This window comes from Cetorhinus maximus, chromosome 1, assembly GCF_964194155.1.
Source record: "Cetorhinus maximus chromosome 1, sCetMax3.hap1.1, whole genome shotgun sequence".
Lineage (NCBI taxonomy): Eukaryota > Metazoa > Chordata > Chondrichthyes > Lamniformes > Cetorhinidae > Cetorhinus > Cetorhinus maximus.
In genome coordinates this window covers 216,724,406-216,737,600 of record NC_135879.1, presented here as the reverse complement: position 1 = coordinate 216,737,600, position 13,195 = coordinate 216,724,406, and positions in this window count along the sequence as shown.

Genomic DNA, 13,195 nt, shown 5'->3' with positions numbered 1-13,195 from the left:
TATACTCCCAGTAGTGTGACCTCCTCTTTTTTATTTCTAAGCTCAATCCATAAAGCCTCGTTTGTTGACTCATTTAGTATATCATCCCTTCTCACAACTGGAATTGATTCTTTAACCATTAGTTCTACACCCCCTCCTTTTTTATCTCCTACTCTATCGTGTCTGAAGACTCTATAACCAGGAATATTTAGCTGCCAGTTTTGTCCCTCCTTTAGCCAGGTCTCCATTATAGCAATGACATCCTGCTGCCATGTGTCTACCTGTGCCCTTAACTCATCTACCTTGTTTGTAATACTCCTTGCATTGAAGTATAAACAGTTTAACCCCGTCAATTTCCCTTGCTGGACACTTTTTAAACTTTGCTTCTCCTGTAACTCCATGTCTATCACAATGTCCCTAGTTAATGTTCTACCTCCATTTTTCTGATCTGAATCTGACCTAACTGATCCTACTCCTGGGATCCCATCCCCCTGCCGCACTAGCTTAAATACTCCCCAACAGAACTAGCAAAAGCTCCTGCAAGGACATTGGTCCCAGTTCTGCCTGGGTGTAGCCCGTCCGGTTTGTACAGGCCCCACCTTCCCCAGAACCGGTCCCAGTGCCTCAAGAATCTGAATCCCTCCCGGCTACACCAACTCTCCAGCCACATGTTCATTTGGTCTATCCTCTTATTCCTGCTCTCACTAGCACATGGAACTGGGAGTAATCCTGAGATTACTACATTTGAGGTCCTGCATTTTAATTTATCTCCTAACTTCCTGTACTGAGCTTGCAGGTCCTCATCCCTTAGTTTACCTATGCCATTGGTACCAATGTGTACCACGACCACTGACTGTTTACCTTCCCTCTCCAGAATGTCCTGCAGCTGCTCCGTGACATCCTGGACCCTGGCACCAGGGAGGCAACATACCATCCTTGATTCACGTTTGCGGCCACAGAAGCGTCTGTCTGTGCCCCAATTATTGAATCCCCTATCACTATAGCCCTGCCACTTGTTTTCCTCCCGCCCCTCTGAGCAGCAGAGCCACCCATGGTGCCGTGAACTTGGCTGCTGCTGCTTTCCCTTGAGAGGCCATCCCCCCCAACAGTATCCAAAGCGGTATATCTGTTAGAGAGAGGGATGACCACAGGGGACTCCTGCACTACCTTCCTGAGTCTTTTACTGTTCCTGATGGTCACCCATTCCCTTTCTGCCTGTGTAATCTTCACCTGCAGTGTGACCACCTCGCTAAATGTGCTATCCACGACTTGCTCAGCATCGCGGATGCTCCACAATGAGTCCACCCGCAGCTCCAGCTCCAAAATCCGGTTAGCTAGCATTTCGACACAACTTCCGCACACATGGTCACCAGCGTCCCTCATTTCCCACATCCTGCAGGAGGAGCATATCACGTGTCTTCATTCTCCTGCCATGACGTCCCTTTCGATTAAGCTAGCTACTTCCTTAAAAAATACGCTAGCTCGGGGCCTTATTTATGTTAGCTAGGAACCTTGTTTCTTGACTTATTATACTTGTACAGTACTACTCTATACTTTTTTTTTAGCTCCTACCTCAGTATTAAGCAATGAATTACTTTAATAGATTGAAAAAAAAACTCACCAGGATTTACTCACCACTCAGCTGCTTATTTAAAAATCCACTTTCAGAAGAGTGTCCCTCGCAGGCCTAGTGCACTCCTGAAGGTGCTGCCTCTCCCTCTCCCCCTCTTTTTTTTAGTTTGAGGAGGAGGGAGGGATGGAAACACTACAGCAAAGTAATGTTTGGGGCTATTCCGTTCTTTGACAGTGGGTCCTCCTCGATCCCCTTCAGAGTTGCGGTGACTATGCTGACTTCTCCCAGAATGCTTCTCAGTCACTTCTCACTACTGCCCTCTGTTGGATCAAGAGAGGTGTACCTACTCTGTAGGATATCTTATATATATTGTTAATAAAAGCAGTTTGAAATGAACTACCTGAGTCGGACCAGAGTCACTCAAGGTAATGTAGACCAGGTGACCAACATATGATACATGGGGAAGAATTTTCCCCCCATAGGGGGGTAAGTGCAGGACTGGGTGCAGGCAGACACACCTCCAATCGGTGCCCCCAATTGGGGGCGCGCCGCCATTTTACGTGGGCGGGCCAATTAAGGCCTGCCCAGCATGACGTCCGCCAGGAAGCACTATGCGCTCCCTGTGTGGGCGGGTGGGGGGATTCCCTCAGCCAAGAGTGCGCTTGTTTGCGCATGCGTGCAAAAGAGCGCACAGATTTCCCTGAGGCTAAGTGCTGCCTCAGGGAGATTGGCGCCAAATTTAAAAATGGTAAAGAGTCAAAAACAAAATTTCCCTGACATGTCCCCTCATGTGACACTGTCACATGAGTTGGGATATGTCCATCACTTTTAGTGAAACCTTTATTAAATATTTAAAAACCCTCTTGAAACCTCATCCTGCCCGTAGATGAGGTTTCATGCATTTTCTTAAGCCCGCCAGGGCTCCCGGCCTGCCCACCAACATTAAGGTTGGACAGGCAGGTCCATTAATTATGTCAAGTGCTTTTTAAATGGCCTCAATAGGCCTTTGACAGGTCGGTGGGCGCACAGCTGATTCGGCTGCACCCCCCACCGACCTGAAAATGGAAACGACGTGGGGTGACGTCTGGAGTTCCGCCCGACATCATCCCGCATCATTTTACGTGTTGGCGAGCAGGCCCTGCCCCCGCTTGCCGACCGGAAGATCCTGCCCCTGGTGAACGCCACCTTTAAACGAATGTGCCACAAGATTCTTGTGCGCCACTGACTTTATGTTGAAGATCGGGAGTAGCTAAAACGATGTTTTACGTTAATGAGTATTCATGGCAGGCAAATGTATTACAAGTATAGACCAGCCACCGGACAATGTGAGGCCAGACACATAGTAAATGCACCACAGACTCAGCTTAGGCCGGGATCTTCACTCCCAAGGTGGGGTCACAGAGTTGGCAAAATTCCCAGCACGGCGCAGCTGCCTCAGAAGAAATGGCCCCCGATAACAGGTTCTTTGTTCTGGGGGGGGGGGCAGGGGTCGGCGGTCTTGCGGGTGTGTACTGGATTAAGGTCCGTCGCCCCCCTGAAACGGTGCAGAAGAAGCCACAGGGACTGCCAAGTGCCAAAGGAGGCCGATTAAAAGGTCTGCCTTGGTGCTCTCAGGCTTTGTCCAAGCTGTAATAAATCAAAAAACATTGCCCTAGCCCTCACCCCTCACAACCCCTCACTCCCCATCTTAGGAACAGCAAGAGGCCATTCGGCCCTTTGAGCCTGCTCCGCCATTCATTGAGATCATGGCTGATCTGGTTGTGGTTTCAACTCCACTTTGCCATCTGCCCCCCCATAATCCTTAACCCCCTTGTCTATCAAAAACATGCCTAACTCAGCCTTGAATAAATTCAATGACCCAGCCTCCACTGCTTTTGGGGAAGAGAATTCCACATACTAACAACCCTCTGAGAAAAAAAAAACTCCCCATCTCCTCCTTAGACGATCGACCTCTTGTTCTTAAACTGTGTCCCCGAGTTCTAGTTTCTCCCACAAGTGGAAACATCCTCCCAGTTTCTACCCTGTCAAGTCCCCTCAGGATCTTATGAAAATACACTACCAAACTCAGCGGGGTCTTTCTTTTCTTCAAAATTTAAAGAGCAGGCTATTTAAATAACTTGACAGCTTGACAGTTCCACAAACTTTATCCACCTTTTCTGCACATTCACATTTACTCTTAATCGTCAGTCACAAACTGTGGGAAATGGACATCGCTCCAGGGGTCTGCAGTTCTGCAGTTCAGATGGCCCTGTTGTGTTCGTGTTTTCCATTTGTGTGAATCACATCTCGCCCTTTTCCCCCATCTAGGCAAAGATAGCATCTGTCGGAAATGGGGTGGGACTTCCGGATCCAGATCTGTTTTGGCTAAGGCACGGAATCTCCAAAACTCCGTGAGAATCTGGGCCCGAATCTCTGTATCTCAACCCGCTATCTGGAAATTGAAATTTTGTACCCTGTCTAATTCAGTCACCCAACACATCACACTTCCCACTCTTGCGGGCTCCAGAAGATCCCCTCCACCCCACCACGCCCTCCCCCCAACTACTTCTGACTCTCTCTCTACAGATGCTTCCAGACCTGAGGAGTATTTTCAGCATTTTCTGTTTTCATTTCGGATTGCTAACCTTTTTAGCAGAGCGGCAGTGTCACAAAACATGATGGGGGCTATCCTCAGTGTGCAGATGGAACTTTGTACAAAGACTGTGCAGTGATCACTTCTACCAATACAACTAGCAGATTGGTGAAGATGAGACCAGTAGGTTTTTCTCTCTTGTAGGTTCTCTCATCACCTGCCACAGGCCCTGCCTGACAGATATGTCCTTCAGGTCTTGGCCAGCTCGATCGGTAGTGGTGGTACTGAACCACTCTTGGTAATGGCCATTGATGTTCCCCCACCAAGAGTACATTCTGTGCCCTTGCCACCCTCAGCACTTCTTCCATTTGATGCAAAGCAGTTAGGGATCTCCTGAAGCTATGGAAGGCTCAATGTAAATTCAAGTTCTTTCTTTCTTTCTTAAGTTTGACCAATTTGCTTTGAGCTTCTGAATCCAATCTGTTGCTTCACATTTGCTCTTTGCAGGACAGGCAGCATCAAGTCTGCTTGATCTGCTCACCTGAGCTCGGCCGCTTGTGCCAATTGATGATGTCTGAATCCAACTAGGTCTCAGTTAAATCAATCCAAATGAGTCCAAGACTTCTGGCATTCACGGCTAACACAAAATGTCTGATTAAGAAATGTGACATTATTATATTTTACTTTTGTTTCCATTTTTCACAAGGCTCTTTTATTTATGAACGATGAACTCCTGTTATATAAAGTTACCAAGTGTGTTTGCTATAAACGGTGAAGGAAATTCATATTCAAAGTCTGCATGGTGCATTTTCCCACATCGAGGGACAGACATATGAGTTCACAGAGTCTGCCAAAGTAACATTTTGTTAGAGAAAGACTAATGATAATAGCTGAAGAGAATAATTACTCTATAATTACTCCACATTAAATAATGGTTTCAGAGCTAACAAGGCGTTCGCTGATGCAGCTTAATTGGCTATTTAACTAATGGCGTCGCCAGGACGTTTCTCAGTTAATCCTTTAATACACAGCTCTGCTGGTACAGAATGCTCTGAGCAAAGCCTCCTTCCTGACATCCATTTCTCATTGTTCGCTATATAAGCTTGAATATGTCGCCATTGTCATGCCAATATTACTGTCACATGGTCCAAAACCATGGCTTTATATAGTATTAATAAACGTCTCTGGTTCAGATCAAAGACTATCATTTGAAAATTTCTGCTACATATAAAGGCAAATTATTACGATCTTTAAGCCATCAGGAGTGTGAGAACCTGACATCACTTTCACAGTAGTCATGATTTGATTGCTTTCATCGCTATGACTGAGCCTGGAAAACTGGGTGGAGTCAGCCTGGACAGAAGTTGACCTGTGGCCCTGCCTTCAATCTGGTTTAGGCTTAGAATTTTTTGGAGGGTGAGACTGCTGAGCAAGCAGAACAGTACTTCCTTGCCAAATATTATTGTGATACATCTAGCACATTATGCCCAACAAAGTTGGCAAGTACCTCCTTTTCTGGTCATATTCAGGACTCAGCAACCAAATTGGTGGGTCTTCCTTTGGTGGTTTCACCCATAGGAAACTAGTTAATCAATATGTACCTGTACTGATGATCAGCGTCACTATTTCCCATGGCAGAGGTGAGCTGCTTAACGCGTATTACGGTGATCCAGCTGCACTGGGGGAAAATCAGAAAGTTTCAGCAACGTCCACAGGCTTTAGTTACAAGCCCAGGTCTTCAGACTTAGAAACATAGAAAATAGAAACAGGAGGAGGTCATTCGGCCCTTTGAGCCTACTCCACTATTCAATATGATCATGGCTGATCCTCTAACTCAACATCATTCTCCTGCCCTCTCCCCATATCCCTTGACGCCTTTAGAGTCTAGAAATCTATCTATTTTCCTCTTAAATATATTCAGTGATTGACCTCCACAGCCTTCTATGGTAGAAAATTTCACTGGTTCACCACCCTCTGAGTGAAGAAGTTTCTCCTCATCTCAGTCCTAAATGACCTACCCCGTATCCTGAGATTGTGACTCCTTGTTCTAGAACTCCCAGCCAGAGGAAATATCATCCCTGCATTCAGCCTGTCCATCCCTGTCAGAATTTTATACATTTCAATCAGATCCCCTCTCATTTTTCTAAACACCGGTGAATACAGGCCAAGTCAGGTCAATCTCTCCTCCTACGACAATCCTGCCATCCCAGGAATCAGTCTGGTGAACCTTCGCTGCACTCCCTCTATGGCAAGTATATCCTTTCTGAGGTAAGGAGACCAAAACTGCACACACTACTCCAGGTGTGGTCTCACCAAGGCCCTGTACAGCTGCAGTAAGACATCCTTGCTCTTGTACTCAAGTCCTCTCGCAATGAAGGCCAACATACCATTTGCCTTCTTAACTGCTTGCTGCACCTGCATGCTTGCTTTCAGTGTCTGGTGTACAAGGACACCCAGGTCCCTTTGTACATCAACATTTCCCAATCTATCACAATTTAAATAAACTCTGCCACTCTTTTTTTCCTACCGAAGTGGATAACTTCACACTTATCCACATTATACTGCATCTGCCATATATTTGCCCATTCAGTCAACTTGTCTAAATCGCCTTGAAGCCCTTTAACATCCTCCTCACCACTCACATTCCCACCTAGTATTGTGTTGTTAGCAAACTTAGAGATATGACATTTGGTTCCCTCAACCAAATCATTGATATATATTGGAAATAGCTGGGGCCCAAGCACTGATCCCTGCAGTACCCTGCTAGTCACCGCCTGCCACTCTGAAAAAGACCCGCTTATTCCTACTCTCTGTTTCCTGTCTGCTAACCAATTCTCAACCCATGCTAATATATTACCCCCAATACCACATGCTTTAATTTTGCACACTAACCTCTTATATGGGACTTCATCAAAAGCTTTCTGAAAATCCAAATACACCACATCCACTCACTCTCCCTTATATATTCTGCTAGTTGCATCCTCAAAAGACCCCAGCAGGTTTGTCAAACATGACTTCCCTTTCATAAATCCATGTTGATTTTGTCTAATGACATTGATATTTTCCAAGTGTCCTGTGATCACATCGTTTATAATAGGTTCTTGCATTTTCCCTACCACTGATGTTAGGATAACCAGTCTGTAATTCCCTGTTTCTTCCCTCCCTCCTTTTTTAAATAATGGGGTTACATTTGCCACTTTCCAATCTGTCGGGACTGTTCTAGCATCTACAGAATTTTGGAAGATGACAACTGACGCATCCATTATTTCCATGAACACCTCCTTTAGTGCCCTGGGATGAAGGTTATCAGGCCCTGGGGATTTATTGGTTTTCAGTCCCATTAATTTCTTCAGCATTATTTTTTAAGAAATATTAATTTCCTTCAATTCCTCCTTCTCACCAGGCTCTCGATTCTCTAATATTTCTTGGAAGTTATTTGTGTCTTCCTCTGTGAAGTCAGAACAAAAGTAGTTGTTTAATTACCCTGCTATTTCCTTGTTCTCTATTTTAAATTTTCCTGTAAGGGGCCAACATTTATCTTCACCAACCTTTTTCTTCTTGCATTCGTGTAGAAGCTTTTACAGTCCTCTTTTATGTTCCTTGCAAGTTTACTCTCATACTCTGTTTTTCCCCTCTTAATCAATTTCTTGGTCCTCCTTTGCTGAATTCTAAACTGCTCCCAATCCTCAGGTTTGCTACTTTTTCTAGCAACTTTATATGCCTCAATTGGCCATTGACAAGTCGGTAAGTGCGCAGCTGATTTTGCTGCGCCCCTGCCTACTGGAAAATTTAAATGGGGCATGGTGACGTCGGGAGTTCCGCCCGACGTCACCACGTGTCATTTTATGCGTCGGTGAGCGGGCCCCGCCCCCTACTCACCAACGGGAAAATCCTGCCCGTTGTGTTTTTGCGCCAGAAAGGAATATATAATTGTTACAATGCATACATTCGTTCCTTAAATATTAGCCATTGCCTATCCACCATCATGCCTTTTAATGAAGTTCCCCAATCTATCTTAGCCAACTCACGTCTCACAACTTCATAGTTTCCTTTGTTAAGATTTAGGGCCCTAGTTTTGGATCGGACTACTTCACTTTCCAACCTAAGGAAGAACTCCATCATGTTATGATCACTGTTCCCTAAAGGACCCCACACAACAAGATTATTAATTAACCCCTTCTAATTACGCAAAACCAAATCTAGGATCAAAAATAGGTTCCTCGACGTATTGGTCTAAAAAAAATCTCGTGCACCCTCCAGGAATTCATCTGCCACAGTACTATTGCTAATTTGGTTTCCCAGTCTATATGTAGATGCTGAGTTTTTCCAGGTAATTCTGTTTTTGTTTTAAAGTCACCCATGATTATTTTAGCACCCTTAATAAGACCATAAGGTGTAGGAGCAGAAGTAGGCCATTCAGCCCATTGTGTCTGCTCCAGTATTCAATGCGATCATGGCTGATCTAATAATCCTCAACTCCGCTTTCCTGCCTTTTCCCCATAACCCTTGATTCCCTTACTGATTAAAAATCTGCCTATCTCAGATTTGAATATACTTAATGACCCAGCCTCTATAGCTCTCTGTGACAAGGAATTTCACAGATTCATTACCCTCTGAGAGAGGAAATTCCTCCTCATCTCTGTCTTAAATGGGCGACCCCTTACTCTGAGATTATACCCTCTGGTCATACACTCTCTGGCAAGGGGAAACAACCTCTCAGCATCTACCCTGTCAAGCCCCCTAAGAATCTTATATGTGTCAATAAGGTCCCCTCTCATTCTTCTAGACTCCAGTGAGACTTGTGCCATGGGCATCTTCATTAATTGCCACGCTGGATTAACACAGTGAACTTTACAGGTCAGGAAGGTGAATCGTTAATCAAGCACAGTGATGGCTGCCTGTCTGTGGAGTTCAGATCCCCTCAGCCCAGGCATGTCACCGAATTGGAAAGGCATAGAAAACGTTCTACATAATGAGTCAAACTGGAAAGGTAACATAGGCCTGAATCTTCTGGTTGGCGTGCAGGGGCGGGCCCCGCTCGCTGACACGTAAAATGACATGCGGTGACATCAGGCGTGCATCCTGATGTCACCGCACGTCATTCAGATCTTCAGTTTGGCGGGCGCACACCGGCGTCAACTGTACGCCCGCCGAACTGTCAGAGGCCTATTGAGGCCATTAATATTCCAATTAAGCTGGTTGCCTGGCCTGCCCGCCCAAACTTAAGGTTGGCGGGCAGGCGAAGAGCCCAGGCGGCCTTCGCATTTATCATGGAACCTCAACCACAGGTGGGATGAGGTTTTATGAAGCATTTAAAAATTGAATAAAAATTTTTATTAAAAACACTGTCACATGAGGGGACAAGTCCAAGTAATTTTTATTTTCTTTATTTTAATTCTTCATAATCAAACTAATCTCCCTGAGGCAGCTCTGTGCCTCAGAGAGATTTCTGCGCTCTTTCGTGTGCATACGCGAAAGAGCGCAGGCCCCGACTCAGCCTGCTCCTCCCCTCCCCCCAGCACAGGGAGCGCTCAGCACTTCCTGGCGCTCATCACACTGGGTGGGCCTTAATTGGCCCACCCACGTAAAATGGCGGCGTACAGCCGATCACGGGTGGCAATCAGCTGCGTGCCCACCCGCACTCCCGCTCAGCACCCCCTCCCAACGGGGAGAAAATTCTCCCCATAAATACAGATCAAAAAATATTTCATACAATGAATGTGCATACAATCGACAGCAACTGCGGCCAATCATTAACGTTCATGTGAGATGCAAAGATATGTTAAGTGAACTCAGCTTGCGCCAGTGACCACTCCTCTGACATTTGTGGGTTAATGGCATAGGGAAAAAACTTTTTCACACAGCCAGTGTTTCGGGTCTGGAATGCACTGCCTGGAAGTGTGGTGGGGACAGGCTCAATCGAGGCATTCAAGGGGATATTAGATGATTATTTGAATGGAAACAATGTGCAGGGGTATGGAGAAAAGGTAGGGCAATGGCACTAGGTCATAATGCTCATTTGGAGGGCCGGTACAGACATGATGGGCCGAATGTCCTCCTTCCATGCTGTTAAAATTCTGTGATTCTGTGATTCTGAGAACCTGTAAGGAAGATGATTAAGGTATTCTTGGAAAGGAGGAGGGGAATCAGAAGAAGACTTTAGAAGTTGAATTTTGATTAGAAGTAGAACAACACTTCCAATACATTATTCATCAAAAAGACTTTAAGAATTGCTCAAACAGTGGAATAGACAGCCTCTGCAAAGATCATTGCTTCATTATCAACGTGTATCCTGACATTTTACAGATGACAAGACTACAATATATTACACCATATATAATATATGTTTTTAAAATAACTGCTCCTACACATTTTCAGCGAAGCCCTTAGTTTCTATTCCACAGACAAAGCTTTTTGCAAAATCTTTTGATCTATTATAGACACCATGTTTAAACATGCTGCTGCCAACCTTTCAAACTCTGGAGCCTGTCTTGGGACAGCCTGCTATATATAATGCTGTTATCAGGAAAGAAATGCCTTTGTATTTTTTTTTCCTTCTGAAGTTGAATGATTATTAAAAGCATTATATTCTGATTGAGTGATTCCTTCTGACGTCTGTGACATAGACTCTGCCAATATTTCTAACTGACTGACTGAAATTATCCAAAGAAAGAACTGTCTCAAAATGCTTCATACAAGACAGCTCTTTGCTGACATTAAAATGTTAGGTAGGTAAAGATGGCAGCACCCCTGAACCTAGACTATCCCATAAATGGCAGTGACATCAATGCCCAATGTTCTCCGGTGCCATCATGGCACAATCGCTTAAATTAGAAACACAGGGGCCTGATCATCTTGCAATGATGATAAACTGACAGCAGATTCACAGGCCTACTTTGATTTTACTATTTACCAGAAGCTGAACTGGATCAGCTATATCAATGCCAAGACTGCAAGAGCAGGACAAAGGCTCATACTCTGCGACGAGTTGCTCACCGCTTGTTCCCTGATTCCATTGTTTATATATAGGAGTGTGACTGACAGCAGGAGCACCAGGAGTCCTGTACAAGTAGCTTTAATGGGACATTAAGCCTTATAATGCCATTACGGATGGATATTTGAACCCAATCCAGTGAATTCTGTATGTTTCCTCACCCAACTTGCTGCTGATTTACAGCTATATGATAAAAATGAAGGGGGATGTTATTTTGGCAATAGTGCTGTAGAATTCAGACTAAACTTAATCATCAAACTAGCATTACTTCAGCTTGGAATTTATTATTAACGGTTGCTATGACTGCTCTGGTCGCCATTATTTCTTGATCATATTGCCATTTTGCAGCACCGTTGATACCGCAGTAGCTGCAGTTGAGCTGCTGAACTGTGTGGTGCCCACTGCATACAGGATGACCCACACCCTGCTCTAAGTTACAAGTCAAAAAGACATTAAGGGCATTAATTTGCTGTCATAAAACTCGACAGTCAATGCAATGATTTATCAATTTGCATAGAAACATGTACAGATATCGGCTGGAATTTTACATATTCTGCCCCCCCACCCCCCCCGCCCCCCGCCCCGGGAGGGTGGGTAGGCAGGGGGTTGTAAAATTGGGCACTATGGCAGCAGCGCTGTGCTCATCACCTATCTAGCCCCGTTGTGGATATTTTATCTGCAGCGGGGGGAAGCATCAGCAGCCCACTTGCTCATGGGCCAAGTGAAGCCCCTCAATTAATTCCCAGCTCCTCCTGATATCACTGAGATTTTACCCATGGCGGGGGAGGCCCAAGTTTCCAGGCTGCCAGGCTTTGCGGGGCTGTTGCGGGGGGTGGGGTGGTGGTTGTGGGACACCCTGTGTCCAAGAGAGGGCGCACACGGGGTAGACTCCATCCCTGCGTTTATCCCCCGCTACCCACCCTTCCAACCCTGGCCACCACCCCTGCTCTCCAAGGCCCAACAGCCTGGCCCCAGTAAAACCCCACTTCCTGCCTACTCAGTGCTTCCATCATTTTCTGTTTTATTGGAGCCTTTACAATAAATATAGCATTGCCGCTTGGCTTCATGCAGAAATGCAACGCTCAGTATAAAGTTGAACCAAACGGGCTAAGGAGATCCCAAGTTGGATCCCTGTGATGCGATAGCTAATCTCAGTTTGGATGGCATTGGGGCACTGTGACTGACCTCAATATGTTTGGCCAAAGAGGGAACGATGCAGGACAAGTGGAATCACCAAAATTCCTGCTGCTGTTCACTATGTGATGACCTGTTAGGATGAATGAATGCAAACTAGCGAGGAATGTAAAGGCAGACTGTAAAAGCTTCTTTAGGTATGTGAAAAGGAAAAGATTAGCTAGGCAAATGTGGGCACATTACCGGTGGAGACAGGAGAAGTTATAGTGGAAAACAGGGAAATGGTGGAGAAACTAAACAGTTACTTTGCATCTGCCTTCACAGGAGAAGATGCAGAAAATCTCCCAGAAATGCTAGGCAACCAAGAAACCTGTGAAACTGAGGAACTGAAAGAAATTAGCATCAGTAAAGAAGTAAAACTTGAAAAGTTAGCTGGATTGAAGGTTAATAAATCCCCTGGGCAAGATGAGCTTCATGCCAGAGTTTTGAAGGAGGAGGCTAGTGAGATAGTGGATGCATTGGTGATTATCTTTCAAAATTCTGTAGATTCTGGAAAGGTTCCTTCGGACTAGAAAGTAGCAAATGTAACCCCACTATTTAAGAAGGAAGGGAGAGGGAGAACTGAACACTACAGACCTGTTAGTTTGACATTAGTAGTAGGGAAAATGTTAGAATCTATTATAAAGGATGTAATAACTGGACATTGAGGAAAAAAAATGGTAAAATTGGGTGGAGTCAACCTGGATTTATGAAAGGGAAAAATGGAGTTTTTTGAGGACATTCCTTGTAGCATTCATAAAGGAGAACCAGTAGATGTGTGTATTTGGCTTTTCAGGAGTCTTTTGATAAGATCCCTCACAAGAGGTTAGTAAATAAAGTAAGAGCATGTGGGATTGGGGAAAACATGCTGGTATGGATTGAGAATTAGTTATCAGACAGAAAG